General features: G+C 38.7%; 1 long non-coding RNA gene across 1 annotated transcript in view; it reads right to left on the bottom strand.

The window, feature by feature from the left end:
* LOC145533486 (uncharacterized) overlaps positions 1-22,078 on the bottom strand; it is a 30,723-nt gene extending 8,645 nt beyond the window's left edge. The window contains exon 1 of the long non-coding RNA XR_014074126.1: positions 21,916-22,078. This is a non-coding gene — a long non-coding RNA (uncharacterized LOC145533486). The remainder of the gene's footprint in view (positions 1-21,915) is intronic.
* Between the last annotated feature and the right edge of the window lie 113 nt (positions 22,079-22,191).

Below are 22,191 nucleotides of genomic sequence, written 5' to 3'. Positions count from 1 at the left end.
GTGGTTCTTAAGCTTTGCTGTGTGTCTGAATCTCCCGAATAGTTTAAAAAAACACTAACGCTTGGGCCTCATCCTCAGAGATTCTGATGTAATCAGTCTGAGATGCAGCCTGGAAGAGGATTTTAGAAATCTTCTCAGTGATTCTAATGTGCAGGCAGTTGGGATGCATGAAAGGTAACCCCTTTTCAGGGAGGACTTCCTCACTCTGTTATTTTTGTTATTCCTTGGCATTCATGATGATAAGTTACAAATTTACACTTCCCTTAAGGTCTCATGCCAATCTTGAGTCTATTTTCCCTCCCTTCCATTTCTCTCCTTCCCCTGTTCTAGGCTGCACATTTCAGAGGGTTGACACTCATATGCTGTTTCCTGGGCTCCTGTGACAGCTGAAGCTTTTGCTAAAAGTTTTATAGTTTTACCTCTTATATTTATGTCTTTGATCCATTTTGAATTAACTTTATGTATAAGATGTGAGGCAGAATGCATTAATTTTTATGTAGATATCCAGCTGTACCAGTATCATTTACTAAAAGACTATTCTGTCTCCCACGATGTATTTTGGTAACCTTGTTAAAAAAATCATTTGACCATAGATGTATTGGCTTATTTCTGGACTTTAATTTTTTATTCCATTGATCTATTTGTCTATCCTTATAAGGAGACTGGTGGGCTACAGGTCAGGGGGTCCCAAAGAGTCAAACATGACTGAGTGACTGAGCACACTCACACACATCATACTCTTTTGTTTACTGTAGCTTTGTAGTAAGTTTTAAAATAGTTCTCCAACTCTGTTCTTGTTCAAGATTATTTTGGCTATTGTGTCCCTTGCATTTCTATGTGAATTTTTGGATGAGTTTGTCAATTTCTGAGAAAAAGATAGCTGTGATTTTGATAAGGATCATGTTGAATTTGTAAATTAGTTTGGGCAGCACCGCCATATTAACAACATTAAATCTTCCAATCGTGAATAAGGGCTTTCTTAGCATTTATTTAGGTTTTTAATTTCTGTCAACAATATATTGTACTTTTCAGTTACAAGTTTTGCACTTTCTTTTGTTAAAATTTTCTAAAATGTATTAATTTTTGATGCTATTGTAAATTGAATTGTTAATTTCATTTCCTGGCCTTGCACTTTAAAAATCTGCATTTTTATCAAGCCCTCCAGATGATTCTTACGCATTTGACAGTTTGAGAACTGCTACTCTGTTTAACAAACTCAGCCCAAATAATGTTCCACACAACACTGCCACATTCTGTCTCCTAAAGCTGCTAGCTCTCCAAATAAGAACTGACATTAAGCACCATTGTTTAGGGGAAACAGAGGCAGGTCCAAAGATATTACTTAACTAAGTGAATTAAATGTTTTTAAAAAGAGGAAGTAACTAGATAATAGTTTTCTGCTTTAATTTCTATGTTATGAAAAACTAGTATTAAACATCCATTTAATTTAGAAGTAAACTACAATGTTGACTTGCCTGAGTTATGTGGATAAGCGAACCACTTGAAATAATTATATGGATAATTATCAGTTCTCCATATCATTTAATGTATTTTCCATTCTTTTTTCAATAATATTAGTAGTAACAATTACAGCAGTTATACCTTATAATGAGTATGTTTACTACACGCTGTTCTGTGTTCTGATTATAGAGTACTTGCATACTAAGTCACTCACTTGTATCTGACTCTGCGACCCTATGGAAGGCAGCCCACCAGGCTTCTCTGTCCATGGGATTCTCCAGGCAATAATACTGGAGTGGATTACCATGCCCTCTTCCACGAGATCTTCCCAACCCAGGAATCAAACCCACATCTCTTAAGATACCTGCATTGTCAGGTGGGTTTTTTACCACTAGTGCCACCTGGGAAGCCCTCTGTTTCTGGATATGACACCAATTACCTGTATAATTTTCAATAAATCACTTAACTTTTCTAACTTGCAACTTCCTCAACTGAAAAATGCAGAAATTGTAGTAGATTTCTCTAGTATCTCACTCTTTTGACACCTACACTAGATAACTGAATTTCTCTCATGTCTGAAAATACCATTCAATTTTACTACAGTCAGTCACTTATGAATAATATAAAGTATGATTCAGAATAAAGGTTCTGTAGTCTGACATTTTTATAGGTAGATACAGCTGCAGATAAAATTATCAACACAACATTTATAATCATAATATATTCTTTCCACTTGCAATGTGCTTTTAGCAAACAGTATTTAATGAAACAAATTAAACAAAATGCAGTTCAAAGAACTTATACTGAGAGTCATTTGAAGTTATTTTGAAATACTTATTTACACATGCTTTCCCCAAATTAACCCTTTTCTGTATATTGAATGTTTATTTTTATTTCCCCCAATTCACTCTAATAATTTTATAAGAATCAATGTGTAAATTACTGTATTAACATAAAGAACTAACATGATGCTTTCCAAAGATGAAGTGAATATTTTGGTAAGAAGACTTCAAACAGGAAGCATTTAATAATACTTGTCTTTCCTGCCTATTAATTCAGGTTAGGTTTCTCACCCAGGCCAAGTTACTAACATTTCACTATATAGTAAGCATCTCAAGATTTTTGCTAACAATTCTTGCCTTTGACAAAATCTATTTTCAGAAAACTATAAAAATTATTTCTTTCTTTGATATCATCAATCATTAAAGAGACTGTATTGTTTTTCTCAGTGTACCTATGGGATGGATAATATGCCCATGATACACATTAGTTATCTGATAAATGAAGTCAGTTATTTGAATATATAAATAATAATAATAACAGTAATAATACTTATCTCTCTATGGTATCACTGGCCTAAGAGTACTTAGCAAGTACTTAGTATTCAGCACTTTGATGCCTTACGTTTTATTTCAGGTTTCCTAAAAACAGTGTGAGATCCAGGGATTCTTGTTCAGGTAATTTATTGAGGGAGTGCTCTCAGAGGCGACCCATAAGAGACCAAGGAAAGGGGCAGAGTGCCCAAGAAGGAAGCTAAGCATCTGGAAATGTAGCTGAAATCTAGCCTCAGCCGAGCACAGGAACAGCTCTGGAGTGTGAAGAGCGCCACAGAGTTGTGCACGTGTGCACCCACTTGATGGGTGAGTGGGTAGGTTGTAACCTCCTAGGTATCTCCTGGTACATGGGCTCCATGGCTCAGGGAAGTCTCAGGAGAAAGGCCACCTGTGAACCATTAGCAGAAGCAACTATAGCATCTAGAGCTGTGCCTGGCATATAATATATATGTGCTTAATGATGATTTTTTAATGAAATAAAAATTAAAAATACTTTTGAATGGAAAATTATGTTTAAAATTGTTCAAGTATTCAAAAGTCCTTAGAAAAAATGAATGAAGAATGAATTTCTGTAATGCCAATGAAAGTTGAATGAATTTGGATTCAATTTCCACCTCCATTATCCATATTCATTCCTAAAAGGCACTTTAAAATTACTAACATGTTGAGAATTGAAACACAAAAAAACCATTAGTTTCTTTTCCAAACCATTTTATACAACGTCTTCCTTGTACTGAACATGAGTTATTTTAAGAACTTAGCACAGGAAAACAAAATTCCCAATGCATTAGTCATTCTATTGCTTGGTTATAAGAAAGAAAAAAAAAACAATATTATGGATCTTACTGGCAAAGCTGGACAGGTAGAAAATATGAAAGTGTGCAAAACCAATCAGACTGTGTCTACAGAATTTCTCATCTCAAGTGTAGTTAACAAATTCTCAGCCCATGGTCATGCACAGCCTGTAACCCATGTATATGAGCCTGTGAATAGTGCAAAGTAAATTCTAAATTAGATTTTCTCATAGTATCAGACACAGTAGTCTTTAAAACTAAGATACAGAAAGTGTTATGAATCATGAAAATATAATAGTTGAATTCTATTTATTCAAAAGTCTTCACTGAACTGAGCATGTTCCTTTAACTAATTCAATTACCTATTTGAATATGTATTATATTTTAATTATTGCAGCAGTGAAAAGAAACATTGGCTCAGGATGCAATTCATAAAAATACTTAATTAGCTTGAGGTCAGTCATTTAAGTTTGCTTTTTAATGAAGATCTAATTTGTAGAAAAGTCTTGCCTATATTTTTTGGAGGTACAACTCTGTACTCTGATCTATCTATTGCACAAATCAATTTAGAATTGTACTAGTTTATTTCAACTGCTTATCTATGGAAGTATTAAACAGGAGAGAAAGGTTTGGACTTTTCCCATAATTGAAATAAAGGTACACTGAGTTGATGTTTTGCTGAAAGTTTTAATTTTTGTTTCAGATTCGAAGGATTTGTTAACAAAAGAAAAAACTTGTGATACACAAATAAACAATTTCGATATTTAATAGAGAATTATCTAACTTACTTTCAATATACAATCATTAAAAAGAAAGAGAAATAGAAACAGTAGAGGAAAGTAACAGCACATACATCACAGAATTGGGCCAGCTAACAACGAGATTCAAACAGCGCTGGGAAGTCCCATGTGACAGCAATCTGAAGTCTCAACTGTGAAAGGGGCTCAGGCAGTCCATCCACCCCACAATGAGATTTCAAATAGCAATTTGTGGGCTCCCACTTATAATCCCAGGCTGCAAACTGATATTATCAGTTTGCGAGAAAAATGCAGCTCTGGTTTCATGTTAATCTTTTTACAATGGGGTTTGTTTTATCTTATGAGTAGTGAGATTTTCCAGACTCCAGGAGTTGGCCAAATCTCCAGGGGCTCAAGAAAATTCCAAGACTCACTTCCTATAGTGCTATTCAGCTTACTGGTAATAATTGGTGCACTCATGAGCAGGTGTGTAGTCGGGGCTCCAGGCAGGTCAGAAGCAAGGTCAGAGGCCTGCTCTGCTTTCTTGTCTCTGAAACCTGAACAAGACTTCCTCCATTTTAATTTTCTTAACAGTTGATTTCTGCTACATTTTGTCTAATCAACATAACAATGTAGATTCACTTTGCCTATATATGGAATAGTAAAAGAGAGTTAAGAAAGAATAACTACAAACATAGGCCACATATGTTTGGCAATTATATATGGCAAACCAGCTGTAATTTCTGGCTGGATATTCAGACCATATTTACATTACACAGCAAGATAGATATCAAGATTTATTTGATAAACATGACAAATGTTGCTGTCAGGATGCAGCATCAAGTTATTTTTGTCATCTCAACATGGCTTAAAAATACAGGAAATTATTATCTCAGTTTGAAGTCAGAAGTAGGACAAGTTCAAGTTAATTTAAGTGTATTAAAGCTTCAAGTTCTTATAATTTTCTCTGCTAATCTTAGCTAGTTGGCTTTTGTGTTGAAGCTTGCTCCCTCATGGCCAGAAGATGCTGCAGCATCTCCTAACAGTGAAACCTAACACAAGTCATAAACCTGATTGTCCAGTCAAACCACTGGCACATGTTCACCCTTTCCATAAACAATCAAATTCTTTGCAAAGCCCACCTTCTTGCTTGGTGATGGAAAAATTAAATGTTTTTCTATTTAATAATCTATCTAATCTGAGATTTTTCTGTCAAATTCTGTTGTGATAGCAGTCAGAAGCAGTTAATGAAATCCAAGTAATCAGTATTAGCACATTGTCCATTACTAGTGTGTGCTGGTGGGAAGGAAGGAAAGGGAGAAAAAAGAAGCTGCTTGGATAAGTGATGGCGACTGATGGTTTCTTGAGGGACAAATCTGGACCACACGGTCTTCTACTGGGATCACCAGCTGCTTGGCATGTAGGGAGAGTTTGATTTTTCAGTAATTATTGATGTGATGATTTCAACATAGCTGGTGGACATGTTTTTCTAGTCACTCCCCCTTCCCTTTTAGCCAAATCTCAGCTGTGTTTCCCTTTGGAGCCCATAAATCATGCACATTCCCTTTAAGTGGTGTGTCCCACTGTTCCAGGCTGGCTCATAACTTCTGCCCATTGGCTAATCTGAGAGATCTCTCTCCTTTGGAAATGGAGAAACTTATGAGGTCTTATTTGCTGTCCTTTGAAAGCTTGGGGAATGAAGAGAGGGTGGGTGATTCTGCTTACCCCGTGATCCTGCCACGTCCTGTTGGCTCAAATACGGCACAGGGGCTCTTGCCTTTAGAAATGTCTGATTATGAGAAGCAGTTTTCATTCATATGGTCCAGCACACATGCAAATTTCAAAAGTTTTATCTTCAGGCCTCTATCCACCTTGACTGATCCACTTGGATGCAGGAAGTATTCAGGCACCAAATTCTGATTTCCCCAAATTCTGCCTCCATTAGTGTATTTCTCTCTCCACAATCTCCTGTTTATACCTCCTGTGGCATGATTGGGGGTGGGATAGGAACAGACCAAGCATTTTCTGGCAAAGTCTCCATTAAACCTGGCCATGAGGCATATGGCTGGGGGGTGATCTTGACAGAGGAAAAAGCCTGGAAGCTGCAGGCAGGGCTTCAGGCATCTAAAGTTTTATTAGAGCTGAAGGATCCACTTCCTAGATCATTTACTCACAGGGCTGCTGGCTGGAGGCCTCAGGTCTTTGCACACAGGCCCCACCCGTTTTCCCAAGTGTCCTTGTAACAGAACAGCTGACTCTGTCTACAGCAGTTGGAATGTTCGGAAGAGGAGAGTGTCAGAAACCAAAATGTTTTATATGATCTCTTCTTAGATGTCACACACTGTCACAGTCACTTTATTCTAGTGATTGGAAGTAAGACCAAATCCTGGATCTGTGAAGTTGACTTCAGTCACTCAGTCGTGTCCGACTCTTTGAGACCCCATGAACCGCAGCACGCCAGGCATCCCTGTCCGTAACCAACTCCCGGAGTCTACACAAATCTGTGTCCATCGAGTCGGTGAGACCATCCAGCCATCTCATCCTCGGTCGTCCCCTTCTCCTCCTGCCCCCAATCCTTCCTAGCATTAGGGTCTTTTCCAATGAGTCAACTCTTCGCATGAGGTGCCCAAAGTATTGGAGATTCAGCTTCAACATCAGTCCTTCCAATGAACACACAGGACTGATCTTTAGGATGGACTGGTTGGATCTCCTTGCAGTCCAAGGGACTCTCAAGAGTCTTCTCCAACACCACAGTTCAAAAGCATCAATCCTTCGGCGCTCAGCTTTCTTCATCATCCAACTCTCACACCCATACATGACCATTGGAAAAACCATAGCCTTGACTAGACGGACCTTTGTTGGCAAAGTAATGTCTCTGCTTTTCAATATGCTATCTAGGTTGGTCTAAACCTTCCTTCCAAGGAGTAAGCGTCTTTTAATTTCATGGCTGCAATCACCATCTGCAGTGATTTTGGAGCCCCAAAAATAAAGTCTGACACTGTTTCCACTGTTTCCCCATCTATTTCCCATGAAGTGATGGGACTAGATGCCATGATCTTAGTTTTCTGAACGTTGAGCTTTATGCCAACTTTTTCACTCTCCTCTTTCACTTTCATCAAGAGGCTCTTTAGTTCTTCTTCACTTTCTGCCATAAGGGTGGTGTCATCTGCATATCTGAGATGATTGATATTTCTCCTGGAAATCTTGATTCCAGCTTGTGTTTCTTCCAGCCCAGCGTTTCTCATGATGTACTCTGCATATAAGTTAAATAAGCAGGGTGACAATACACAGCCTTGACGTACTCCTTTCCCTATTTGGAACCAGTCTGTTGTTCCATGTCCAGTTCTAACTGTTGCTTCCTGACCTGCCTACAGATTTCTCAAGAGGCAGGTCAGGTGGTCTGGTATTCCCATCTCTTTAAGAATTTTCCACAGTTTATTGTGATCCACACAGTCAAAGGCTTTGGCATAGTCAATAAAGCAGAAACAGATGTTTTTCTGGAATTCTCTTGCTTTTTTGATAATCCAGTGGATGTTGACAATTTGATCTCTGGTTCCTCTGCCTTTTCTAAAACCAGCTTAAACATCTGGAAGTTCACGGATCACGTATTGCTGAAGCCTGGCTTGGAGAATTTTAAGCATTACTTTACTAGCGTGTGAGATGAGTGCAATTGTGTGGTAGTTTGAGCATTCTTTGGCATTGCCTTTCTTTGGGATTGGAACGAAAACTGACCTTTTCCAGTCCTGTGGACACTGCTGAATTTTCCAGATTTGCTGGCATATTGAGTGCAACACTTTCACAGCATCATCTTTCAGGATTTGAAATAGCTCTAGTGGAATTCCATCACCTCCACTAGCTTTATTTGTAGTGATGCTTTCTAAGGCCCACTTGACTTCACATTCCAGGATGTCTGGCTCTAGGTAAGTGATCACACCATCGTAATTATCTGGGTCGTGAAGATCTTTTTTGTACAGTTCTTCTGTGTATTCTTGCCATCTCTTCTTAATATCTTCTGTCTGTTAGATCCATACCATTTCTGTTCTTTATCGAGCTCATCTTTGCATGAAATTGTCCCTTGGTATCTCTAATTTTCTTGAAGAGATCTCTAGTCTTTCCCATTCTGTTGTTTTCCTCTATTTCTCTGCACTGATTGCTGAGGAAGGCTTTCTTATCTCTCCTTGCTGTTCTTTGGAACTCCGCATTCAGATGGGAATATCTTTCCTTTTCTCCTTTGCTTTTCATTTCTCTTCTTTCCACAGCTATTTGTAAGCCCTCTGCAGACAGCCATTTTGCTTTTTTGTGTTTCTTTTCCATGGGATGGTCTTGATCCCTGTCTCGTGTACAATGTCGTGAACCTCTGTCCATAGTTTATCAGGCACTGTGTCTATCAGATCTTGTCCCTTAAATCTATTTGTCACTTCCACTGTATAATCATAAGGGATTTGATTTAGGTCATACCTGAATGGTCTAGTGGTTTTCCCTACTTCAATTTAAGTCTGAATTTGGCAATAAGGAGTTCATGATACGAGCCACAGTCCACTCCCCGTCTTGTTTTTGCTGACTGTATAGAGCTTCACCATCTTTGGCTGCAAAGAATATAATCAATCTGATTTCGGTGTTGACCCTCTGGTGATGTCCATGTGTAGAGTCTTCTCTTGTGTTGTTGGAAGAGGGTGTTTGCTATGACTAGTGCATTCTCTTCACAAAACTCTGTTAGCCTTTGCCCTGCTTCATTCTGTACTCCAAGGCCAAATTTGCCTGTTATGCCAGGTGTTTCCTGACTTCCTACTTTTGCATTCCAGTACCCTATAATGAAAAGAACATCTTTTTTGGGTGGTAGTTCTAAAAGATCTTGTAGGTCTTCATAGAACCGTTCAACTTCAGCTTCTTCAGCGTTACTGGTCGGGGCATAGACTTGGATTACCGTGATATTGAATGGTTTGCCTTGGAAACGAACAGAGATCATTCTGTCATTTTTGAGATTGCATTCAAGTACTGCATTTCAGACTCTTTTGTTGACCATGATGGCTACTCCATTTCTTCTAAGGGATTCCTGCCCAGAGTAGTAGATATAATGGTCATCTGAGTTAAATTCACCCATTCCAGTCCATCTTAGTTTGCTGATTCCTAGAATGTTGACATTTACTCTTGCCATCTTCTGTTTGACCACTTCCAATTTGCCTTGATTCATGGACCTAACATTCCAGGTTCCTATGCAATATTGCTCTTTACAGCATCGGACTTTGCTTCTATCACCAGTCACATCCACAGCTGGGTACTGTTTTTGCTTTCGCTCCATCCCATCATTCTTTCTGGAGTTATTTCTCCACTGATCTGTGAAAGGGGAGGGGAACTCGGCTCCACTTTTTTTGAAGTGATGGTCAAAGATCAAGTGGACACTTTAAACCACCACAATGTTTTTATTCTTTTCACTGAGGCACAGAAAAGAAATTTAAGTTGACTAAGCTTACATGGTAAATGTTCTGACTCCAATGTGTGTGTGTGTGTGTACGTGTGTGTTGGGGTGGGATGGGTTACTGTGCTACACCACCAAGCAGTTCTCAGTTCAATCACTCAGTCACGTCTGACTCTTTTCTTCCCTGTTCATCACCAACTCCAGGAGCTTGCTCAAACGAATGTCCATTGATTTGGTGATGCCATTTAACCATCTCATCCTTTTTTGTCCCCTTCTCCTCCTGCCTTCAATCGTTACCAGCATCAGGAGTCTTTTCCAATGAGTCAGTTCTTTGCATCAGGTGACCAAAGTATTGGAGCTTCAACTTCAACATCAATCCTTCCAATGAATATTCAGGACTGATTTCCTTTAGGATTGACTAGTTTGATCTCCTTGCAGTCCAAGGGACTCCCAAGAGTCTTCTCCAACACCACAGTTAAAAAGCATCAATTCTTTGGTGCTCAGCTTTCTTCATGGTCTAATACTCACATCCATACATGACTATTGGAAAAACCATAGCTTTGACTAGACTGACCTTTATCGGTAAAGTAACGTATCTGCTTTTTAATATGCTGTCTAGATTGGTCATAACTTTTTCCCCCATGTATCAAGCATCTTTTAATTTCATGGCTGCAGTCACCATCTGCAGTGGTTTTTGAGCCCAAAATAATAAAGTCACTCACTGTTTCCATTGTTTCCCCATCTATTTGCCATGAAGTGATGGGAGCCATGATCTCAGTTTTCTGAATGTTGAGTTTTAAGACAACTTTTTCACTCTCCTCTTTCACTTTCATCAAGAGGCTCTTTAGTTCTTCTTCACTTTCTGCCATAAGGGTGGTGTCATCTGCATATCTGAGGTTATTGATATTTCTCCCAGCAATCTTGATTCCAGTTTGTGCTTCATCCAGCCCAGCATTTCTCATGATGTACTCTGCATATAAGTTAAATAAGCAGGGTAACAATTTTCAGCCTTAATGTACTCCTTTCCTGACCTAATAGAAGCAGAAGATATTAAGAAGAGGTGGCAAGAATACACAGAAGAGGTATACAAAAAATATCTTAAAGACCCAGAGAACCACTATGGTGTGATCACTCACCTAGAGTCAGACATCCTGGAGTGTGAAGTCAAGTGGGCCTTAGGAAGCATCACTATGAATAAAGCTAGGGAAGATGATGGAAGAATTCTAGCTGAGCTATTTGAAATCCTAAAAGGCGATGCCGTGAAAGTGCTGCACTCAATATGCCGGCAAATTTGGAAAACTCAGCAGTGGCCACAGAACTGGAAAAGCTTCGTTTTCATTCCAATCCCAAAGAAAGGCAATGCCAAAGAATCTTCAAACTACCACACAGTTGCACTCATCTGACAAGCTAGCTAAGTAATGCTCAAAATTCTCTGAGTGTGGCTTCAACAATACGTGAACGGAGAAGTTCCAGATGTTCAAGCTGGATTTAGAAAAGGCAGAGGAACCAGATCAAATTCCCAACATCATTGGATCATAGAAAAAGCAAGAGAATCCAGTGGGTGTCTTACAATTCAACTCAATTCTGATACTATCTGCCCATGTTAGTAGCATCAGGGTAGAGGGCTCATTCCCACAAGACTGCCCTTCACTTCAAATGCCAATAGTAAGTCAAGGTTGTCTCCTAGATTTCTGACAAAACTGCTGTACATTGGAGGTTCCCATGATCCCTTCTTTGAATTTGGTTAATTTGCTAGAATGTTTCAAAAGACTCAGGAAGCCTGTCTGCTCACTACATTGTTGGTTTATTACAAACAATGTTAAAGGATATTAATCAATAGCCAGATGAAGAGATCCACAGGGTGAAGTCCTAAGTCCTGACAAATGAGTTATTGTTTTTGTGGTGTCTGGAAACCTGCACAGTGGTACATGGAAACTTTCTGGTTCTACCTGGAAGCTCTCTAAATTGCTAAATCTCATCCTTTTGGGGGTTTTATGGAGGCTTTATTACATAGTTGTGATTAATTAACTAATTGGCCATTGGTGATTGATTCATCCTCCCACCCCTCTTCCCTCTCTGGAGGAGGGGGTTGGGGCTAGAAGATCCATCCTGCTAATCACAAGGTTGGTTCTCCTGAAAACCAGTCCCCATCCTTAGGTGGGGTTCAAAAGTCACCTCATTAATATAACAAAAAGGCATTTTTATTTCTCTCATCATTAAGGAATTCCAAGGGTTTCAGTAGCTCTGTGCCAGAAATGGGGATGAAGACCAAAGATATTTCTTATTATAAGTCACTATATCACACATGGTTAGCAGGCAAGGAAGCTGAGACACAAGCGCAGATAATAACTCCTGTGCCCAAGCTCATAAGCACAACGTGAAACTGACCTTTCAGTGAGAAAAGATTGTTTTCTTAGGACTATGTAATATGTATTGACATAGAAGATTCATACTGTCAATAATACAACTGTCTGAGATTTGAAACTCTAAATTAGCTTGGCCATCTCAAGAGTTGCAATTGGGCTTGGAGGGATCTCTCTAAGAAGACTGGAGGGATATAATAAGATCATTCCCAAGATCTCATCTAGGGGTGGAAAAGTAAAATGGGGAAGTGAAATTGTTTTTAGATTAAGGGAAGCATAAGCAAACAGAACATATGGAGATAGGTGGGGGAAAGTTATACTATTTTTATAAAATAAAAAAATAGATTATTAGTGACTGAAAATGGAGGTGGTTATTAATCATATAGAAAAGTCTATCAGATTTCCTAACTTAGCATGGAGGAATTTGAGTAAACCAGAAAAATAAAAGATATCATAGCAGAATAAACCAAATACATTAATAATAAATGTTTAAAAATAAGAGAGTGAGGTATAGCAAACAAAAAAGAAATTAATATAGAATTAGGAAGAAGGAAAAGTTATGAACACTACCTAAGAAAAGAAGAGACATTATTTAACAATACAAGGTAAAAGTTAGGCATCAGATATATCATAAATTTATATGCACAGTGTGGCAGCTAAATACATTAAGCAAAAATTAATAGGAATATAAGACAAATGATAAAAATATACTTATGCAAGAAATTTAATATATTCTAAAAGATCAATACAGTGAATTTAAAAATAACCAAATACATGGTGTAGAGGTTCAGAATGAAATTCTAAAATGTGTGCTTTTGGATGAGGATTATTTTGAGCTAAAAAGAATCAAGATCCTGAAGGTTTAAGAGAAACTACTGCTCCTCCTTTAATTACCTAGATGAATTTAAGCTGGGAATCCTTCCTAGGAAAGAGTTATTAGTACAGATATACTCTATCTAAGTGGCCTCATCTATATGGCAGGGCAATTTGATTACCAAACATCTATTCTTTTTTTTATCATCCTGTGAAAGACCCTTCTGTCCTCAGAAGCCCCAAGCCCCTATCCCATTCCTTAGCTCAGGATGGCATATACAACTTATTTTACACTTCTGTTTCTGATCCTCTGATATATGTGAGGTTCTCTGACCCTCTCATGTATGTGTAGTTCCCATATGTATTAAATTAAATTTATGTTCTCCTGTTAATCTATATCATATCAATTTAATTCTTAGATCATCCAGAAGAGCTTAGAGGGGTGAGGAAAATTTTCTTTCCCTCCAACAATAGGATCTAAGTAATACCAGCTGTTGTTCAGTCATTAAATCATGTCCGACTCTTTGCCACATTATGGACTGCAGCACATGTGGCTTCTCTGTCCTTCACTATCTCTTGAAGTTTGCTCAAACTTGTGTTCATTGAGTCATGATGCCATCCAACCATCTCATCCTCTGTCACCCCCTTCTCCTCCTGTCCTCAATCTTTCCCAGCATTGGGGTCTTTTCCAATGAGTCAACTCTTCACATCAGGTGGCCAAAGTATTGGAGCTTCAGCATCAGTCCTTCCAATGAAAAATCAAGGTTGATTTCCTTTAAGATTGACTGGTTTGATCTTCTTGCTGTCCAAGGGATTCTCAAGTGTTTCTCCAACACCACAGTTTGAAAGCAGTTCTCCACCGCTCAGTCTTCTTTATGGTCCAACTCTCATATCCATACATGACTACTGGAAAAACCATAGCTTTGACTATGTGGGCATTTGTCAACAAAGTGATGTCTTTGTTTTTTTTCCCCTCTCTCTCTTGTTTTTTTTTTTTTAATGTCTGTTAAAAAATTTTATTACTTATATCAACACATCTATTATTGTTACAAGGATACAACAAGAGCTGTATTTTCTTCCAGGTAAAATTTCAAAACAAAGGCACTAACAGATTCTGAAATACAATTTTGTTTTCATAGGTATACATACATGTATATGGACACACATGCACATATATGTATGTACATAAAATATATGTGAAGAGCTTAGTATATATGTCATTTAGATTATATGTTAAGCAATCATTAATAAGCACAAATAAGGAGTTAAATAACTTAATATTCTCGCTCTAGTACTATAAGATAATCCTTCTGTTTTACTATGACTTTTCTCAGAAGTGAATATGGAAATATTTTTTCTATACATATTACTTCATTTCTACATTTCTACCATTGCCTTCATTTTTGATGTCTTTGCTTTTTAACGTGTTGTCTAGGTTGTCATAGCTTTTCTTCCAATGAGCAAGCATCTTAATTTTGTGGCTGCAGTCACCATACACACTGAGTTTTGAGCCCAAGAAATTAAAATATGTTACTGTTTCCATAGTTCCCCCATTTATTTGCCATGAAGTGATGGGACCAGATGTCATGATCTTCGTTTTTTGAATGTTGCATTTTAAGCCAGCCTTTTCACTCTCCTCTCCTCCATCAAGATGCTTTTCAGTTCCTCTTTTCTTTCTGCTATTAAAGTGGTATCATCTGCATATCTGAGGTTGTTGATATTTCTCCTGGCATTGATTCCAGTATGTGATTCATTCAGCCTGGCATTTGCATGATGTACTCTGCATAAGTTAAATAATCAGGGTGACAATATACAGCCTTGATGCACTCCTTTCCCGATTTGGAACCAGTCTGTTGTTCCATGTCTGGTTCTAACTGTTGCTTCTTGAACTGCATATAGGCATCTCAGGAGACAGGTAAGGTAGTCGAGTATTCCTATCTCTTTAAGAATTTAGCATACTAGTAGCCTATGAATAATGGAAATATGCTGGTATCAAATTAAAACGCACAACATAAAAGCTGTGAATTTAAGTTTTATTAAGGATCCTACTGAGGAGTATAACCTAGGAGACAATGACTCAATTAGCCCCAAAGAAACTGCTCCAAAGAGACAGGGAGAAAGCAAGTTTATATATGATTCATGGCTAGGGAACACATGCAGTCAAGCATATATCTTGGTGAAAGATCATTGCTAATCACAAAGAACAGATATGTGCAGTTAATGATTTTAGTGTTTCCTATCTGTGGGAAGATGCAAGAATCTAGGTTCATTACCATTCTTCCTCAAATATACATCAAACTATCTAAGAGGACTGCTTATCCAAAACACAGAGTGCCTTGTCTTATTTTTCATCCTGAATTACTCTAGAGTGCACTGTTTGTGGGCAACTGCAGTGGATTTTATCTTTCCCCTAATACAGTCTAGGGGTAAGGAACATCCTTTTGCTCTTCTTTCTTCACTGTGGATCAAGAGAATTTTTGAGGTGTTTACTTCAGATTCACAATCATTTCCTCATATGATCTTAGGCTTTATGTCAGAGAAAAGTGCAGATCCTGACATAAATACATTTATCCACAAACTGCTCATATTCTAAAGGAGAGTTGCTCAATATTTCTTCAACTCAGGGATTGTTTGCTAATGGCTATAATGTACATGGATCAATCTAAATTCTTAATGGAAGCATTGACAGAACAAACTTGGATTTGCTTGTCACCACAAAGCAAGGCTAATTTACTGACACCAGGTTGTAGTAAAGGAAAATATAGAGTTTATTTGCAGGGTACCAAGCAAGGAAAGAGAGTCCCTTGGACTGCAAGGGATCCAACTAGCCCATGCTAAAGGAAATCAGTCCTGAATATTCATTGGAAGGACTGATGCTGAAGCTGAAACTCCAATACTTTAGCCATCTGATGCGAAGAACTGACTCATTTGAAAAGACCCTCATGCTGGGAAAGATTGAAGGTGGGAGGAGAAGGGGACAACAGAGGATGAGATTGTTGGATGGCATCACCAACTCAATGGACATGAGTTTGAGTAAACTCCAGGAGTTGGTGATGGACAGGGAAGCCTGGCATGCTGCAGTCTATGGGGCTGCAGAGAGTTGGACATGATTGAGCAACTGAACTGAACTGAACTGAACTGAGGCACGGAAAAAGGCTTCCTAGGTGGCACAGTGGTAAAGAATTCTCCTGCAATGCAAGAGATGCAGGTGCAGTCCCTGGGTTGAGAAGATCCCCTGGAGGAGGCAATGGCAGCCCACTCCAGTATTCTAGCCTAGAAAATTCCATGAACGGAGGAACCTGGAGGGCTTCAGTCTATGGGGTTGCAAAGAGTCTGACATGACTGAGCAGAGCACAACAGTAGCAGCAAGCAAGGAGAAAGGGTAATTCATGGCCAAAAGAGACAAACTTACCAATGGCTTTCAAGGAAAGTTTTTCAAAGACAACATTTACAGTGAGGATGGCAGTTCACAACTGCCCAGGTGGCTCAGTGGTAAAGAAGCTGTCTGCCAATGCAGGAGACACTGGAGATGTGGGTTCCATTCCTGGGTTGGGAAGGCTTCCTGGAGTAGGAAATGGCAACCCATTCCAATATTCTTGTCTGGAAATTTCCATGAATAGAGGAGCCTGGTGGTCCACAGTCCACAGGGTTGCAAAGAGTCAGACATGACTGAGCACACAGGCATGGCAGTTCATGGAGCACACACATGTACCACACGGCAGTTCATGGACTTTCTTCTGATTGATTGGTGGTGAGGTAACAAGGTGATGTTTAGGAATCTTAATAATCAGATTTCTGATGCCAAACAGTCTGGGGTCTAGGTGCTGTGGTCAGCAGGAAGCCACCATCCTCCACCTTGGTGGGAGTAGAGGGGTCTTAGTTTCTGCAGAACAATTCAAAGATAAGGCATGGTATTGTTATGTCTATCTCCTGAGGAGGAATTAGAACTCTGTTTTGCAGTCAAATTATTGTTTAAGCTATTGCTTAAGCTATCATTGCTTTTCTTGCTTAACTACTTTTCTTTTGTTTGTGTGTTTCTTCACTGCTTGAGACTGTTCTTTGGAACTCAAATAAAGCTTAGAGGAATTTGTTGTTCTTGCTTTCAACAAACAAGAAATGGGGGACAAAAAGGGACTTTTGTAGGGGGTCCTGCAGGGTCCTGCTTAGTTTCAACCCCCTCTTTTCTTTGATTCTTCTCAATCCCAAGGGGAACAGGGGCACAGCAAGAAAGTGAATAGAGTTTTGGACAGAGGTTAATCATAAACTCAGCAGAAGAGCTCAGGTTTAGGGGGAATTGGTTCCAGAAGCATTAAGCAGAATTCTACATTGTCAACTAATTTATTTTCCATTTCAAAGCTATTTGACATGTTTTCATTTCCCTTTTGGAAAGAAACAACTAGATACCTGTTATCAGCTATTTGACATGTTTTCATTTCCCTTTTGGAAAGAAACAACTAGATACCTGTTATCAATCTACCATTTACTTGTATAACACAAAAATTTTAAATGTGCAGTATAAAATAGTAAATAACCTTCCCCACAACACAGAGATACCCTGAGAGGTTTAGTGTTTTTAGAGGAGAAAAATATTAACACATGGATGTGACAAAAGATGAAATTTATAAATATTTGTGAAAATATAAGAATAACAACAAACTCTACTTTGTTTTCATCTTATGAAAAGATCCACAATGATTCAATAAATTTTATTTCCAATTAAATGTACTATCACCCTCTGGCATGACATACAGATTACTAATTCATATTTCAATATTTTTCACATTTAATTTAATTGATATAATTGCATCTATGGAATGACTACTCTATGATCTGCTTTAATAAAGATATGTGAGATAATTTAGTAGAATCACTTTTATTTATCAAGCATTTTGCAGAAAGCCTGGGACTATGTAAGAAGTACTAAATTACATAGTTGTAATTTAAAGATAAAGTTTTATTTAATATCGGATAAAGAGTGAAGCACAAGTTGGATTATGGGCAGAGAATTTAGCCCATGCACCTGTCTGTCTCCCAGTTTGTGTTGGGAATGTAGGTGTGTTACCAAACCAAATCAGTGAGCTCGATCCTCAGCAAGCCAAAGGCTGAGATACAGAGGTTTGTAACTGAGCTTATTTACGAGGCAGCCACATGAAAACAGAGGAGAACCAGTCTCAGATCCATCTCCTTGAAGGCAAAGGGTTGGGGATATTTATGGAGTAAGTAGGGCACAGGGTATGATTTTTAGAAGGGGGAAAAGTGAGGTAATTGATGTTCTGAGCCTGTGCATTTGGGTTACATGTTTCTGTATATTTAAAATGGAGCCACTTGGCATGGTCTGAGGGTGATTTCCCATGGTCAATGAGCCATCATCAGACACCTGCCCAGGGCCTGTTTTAGGGTTGATGATCCCAACTAGCTGCCTAGGACTGGGCCAGATACAAGTTTCTATAAAGCAACTGGGCTGTGTGAAGCTGGGAAGAAATGCAATCAAAGAGAAAAAAAGAAGGAAAATAATTAAACTGAGCTTAATTAATGAAGGCAATTTACAAGCAAAGGGGTTTTAACAAGTTGTTCCTTAGATTATCTCTTATTTTGTAAGACAAGCTCAAGAATTTCTGTTAGTTTATCACCTTCTGTTAACTCTATGGGGCATGGCTTCAGGCATAGGGTAGCAAAATTTGACACCCCAAGCATCTTTCTGTCAGGTAGATTATTTTGAGATAAGAGCAATCAAGACCTCAATAGTCAGGGCATCTTTCTTTTGACCTCCCCATTCCGGCTCAGACGCTAAAGAATGTGCCTGCAATGCAGGAGACTCGGGTTGGGAAGATTCCCTAGAGAAGGGAATGGCAACCTACTCCAGTATTCTTGCCTGGAGAATTCCATGGACAGATGAGCCTGGCAGGCTACAGTCCATGGGGTCGCAAGGAGTTGGACAGGACTGAGTGACTAATACTTTCACTCTTCACGGGCTGAATAATTTGATGAAGGGCCTGTTCTTTATTTTGTTTCTTCAAACAAATATTTTGTTCACCAAATATTTGCTCTTTCATCTCTACTTGAATTGCTTCCCTCCCCATTGAAGCCCCCAACCCCTATCCCCAACGACCTCTTTTGTCTTTGGCTGAAGATGGCATTTAAGTTGAGGGCTCCTGCCATGCTGGCAAGTTAGCTCAGTTTTCTTGGGTCTCTCTGCTGCATACATGTTACTAAACTTTTGTTTGATTTTCTCCTGTTAATCTGTCTCATGTCAATTTAATTCTCAGACCACTCAGAAGGACCTAGAAGGGTAGAGAAAAGGCTTTTCCTACCCAACAGTAAAAACTCCATAAACTTTTCTGTCAAGTTTTCATTAGTTTATATTCTATTAATGCCCTTTCTTCCCGTTTTTTTTTTCTTTGTGTTGCCCAAGTTCTGACAACTCTGCTGCCAAATGGCTAAGGGGAAAAAAATAAAGTTCAAGTTAAGAACTTTTCTGTGTTTTTAAGATCTCTGGTGAAAGAGAGGGAAAGGTTGCCTATTTACTAACATGTGGGATTTCTAAATTTTTACCCTTGTATGCCTGCTGCCTCATTAGAGGAAGCTGGTATTTATCAATAGACTGCTCAGCCAAACTAAGCTCCCTAGGCTACAAAAAGGTTACACTCAAACATGATTATCTATTGCCAAGCTACTTTTCAGCTACCTGCTCATAAAATCAAAGAGAATTTTTATTGAACCCAGAGATTACCCTTTCAGGGGAAAATGTTCCCTGAAACTGTCTTATAAGAGTGAGTCAGACTGCTTTGCTTATCTCCAAGGTCTTGATCAACTAACAAACATTTGCCCAACTTCTACTCAGAATATTTGCACCAAGAGTTCTGATAAATCCAAGCATAGTTTACACATGACTAGTCTGTTCCCTTGGACTTCTAGGTGTGTCTCTTCCCAAACCTACCAAATGGTCAAATAACTTTAGAAATCTTCTCCAGAGCTGAATATCAATATCAACTTTGTCTCCAGAATGAGGAAGACTACCATGGTAAAAATCCACTGATGACCTGTAATAGAAAGTTTGAATTGTTCATCTGCTGAAGTACTCCCCAAGAATCAGTCACATTTGTCCACCAGAGCCAAGATGAGCTCATTCATTGTTTTTTGTTTTGTTTGTTTGTTTTTTATATTTGGCCACATCTTGTGGCTTGTGGCTTGTGCCCTGCCAGGGATCAAACCTTCACCCTTAGCAATGAAAACACAAGTCCTAACCACTGGACTGTCAGGGAATTTCCAAGATCATTCATGTTAAGCCTACTTCCTTTATGGCTTATAAGGGTAGCTCATAATATTCTGTTTTTACAAACTGAGACCCAAGTGAGTGACTTCCTCTTCACTACCAAGCCCCACTAGATCAACAAGCCAAACCCAAATGTGAGGCTTTCCCTACATTGAGAAACAGTAATAAAAGAAATGGTACCCTGACTCTATTAAAATAATTTGAGTTGTGTGGTACCTGATTGAGGGTGAACAGTGAAGCTTTCCAATAAACAGATACACGCAATCAAGCTTTTAGACTAACTATTAGTAATCAGAGCATACAAAATAAAATCATGAAATAGACTGGCAAAAAGTTAAAAGCATAACAAAAGCAAATTTTGGCTAAGACACATACTTGTAACTGGAGTCTAAATTGTTATACACACCTGGAAAACAAGTTGACATTATCTTGACATTATAAATGATCTATGACCCAGAAATTTCACTCTTAGGTATATACCTTAAAAACACTCTTGAACTTGAGAATCTAAAGACATGTACAAACATGCTTTGAATAATAAATACTGGAGACAGCCTAAATACCCAACAGTAGTAGAACAGATTTAGAAGGCGAACAGAATGGTGATACAATGGAAGAGTTTATAGCTATTAAGATAAAGGAGCTACAATTGAACATATCAAAAAATATACATTTCAAAAATAAGATGTTGAAAAAAATCATCAAAACAATAATACACTATTCTATACCATTTTTATATATTCTGAAAACATACAATATTGAATATATATTATTTAGGGAAGTTGTCATATAAAGCAACACATTTTTAAAAAGCCAGGGATGATCAGTACAAAATTCACAATAGTGGTTACCTTTGAGATCAGAAAAGGGCAGATGCAATATAGCAGAAAAAAGCCCAGGCTATCGAGGTAGATTGCTTTCTCTTTAGCCATGGTATGGTTTCTTTCTTCATACTTTCCATGTGTTATATATTAATTAATTGTTATCTTGTGTTCATGGAATTGTTCTCAATCATATTTTTAAATAAAGTGTAAACTAGAAGATAGATGGGGTAAGGAACTATTGCTTTTAATCAGAAACTATTACATACTATTTTAAAAAGCATATATATTTTATATTCACATGAACAAATAAAACTTTCAGAATTTGCCTCCAAAATAGAGTGTATGTGTTGGGGGTTGAGGGGGTGGATAGGGATATTAGGGCAACTTTGTAGGCCCTGAAACAAAATTATCTCCATGATATGTTTTGTCCCATTTGTATATAAATCTGTTTAAGTATATGTACATATATATATACATTATATATATAGATATATATGTCTTAGAGTATGAAAAAATCATTTCTAGGATCCATGAGAAAGAAAATTTGTAAGAATCTACAGCAGTTGTCTCTGACAGGTAGATTCCCTTTTCATTTTATTGTATAATTTATTGTATTTTCATTTAACTTTACTGTTTAACTAATTTAATTAATCAATGCTATATGAGCTCTGGGGCTTCCCTGAAACTCAGACAGTAAAGAATCTCCTTGCAGTGCAGCAGACCTGGGTTCCAAACCTGAATTGGGAAAATCCCCTGGAAAAGGGAATGGCAATCCACTTCAGTATTCTTGCCTGGAAATCTCCATGGACAGAGGAGCCTGGCGGGCCACAGTCTCTGGGGTCGCAAAGTGTCGGACACGGCTGAGCGACTATATGAACTTTATCTTTTTGATTAAATTACTTTTTGAATGAGGGCAGGAGGTGAGAGAAGAGGATGAAGGAAGGGGGGCCTCCTGGAGACCGCAGCAAGGGCCGCAGCGCCCCTTCCATCCGCTCTGTGAGCGCAGACCTCCCTCCCGCATCCTAGTCGGGGCCTTCCTCCAGGATCGGGCCACCCCGTGGGCGGGGCGGCGGGCGGTGGGCGGAGACGAGCCCGGCCGCCCCGCCCCGCCCCGCCCAGCCCCGCCCCGCCCGCGCACCGGGCCGGTTGCCTTGGCAGCAGGCCTCTCTCGCTCGG

The sequence above is a fragment of the Giraffa tippelskirchi genome, chromosome 13 (assembly GCF_054371585.1).
Source record: "Giraffa tippelskirchi isolate mGirTip1 chromosome 13, T2T-mGirTip1v1.2.pri, whole genome shotgun sequence".
Classification (NCBI taxonomy): Eukaryota; Metazoa; Chordata; class Mammalia; order Artiodactyla; family Giraffidae; genus Giraffa; species Giraffa tippelskirchi.
This window is presented reverse-complemented; position numbering and strand designations above follow the sequence as displayed.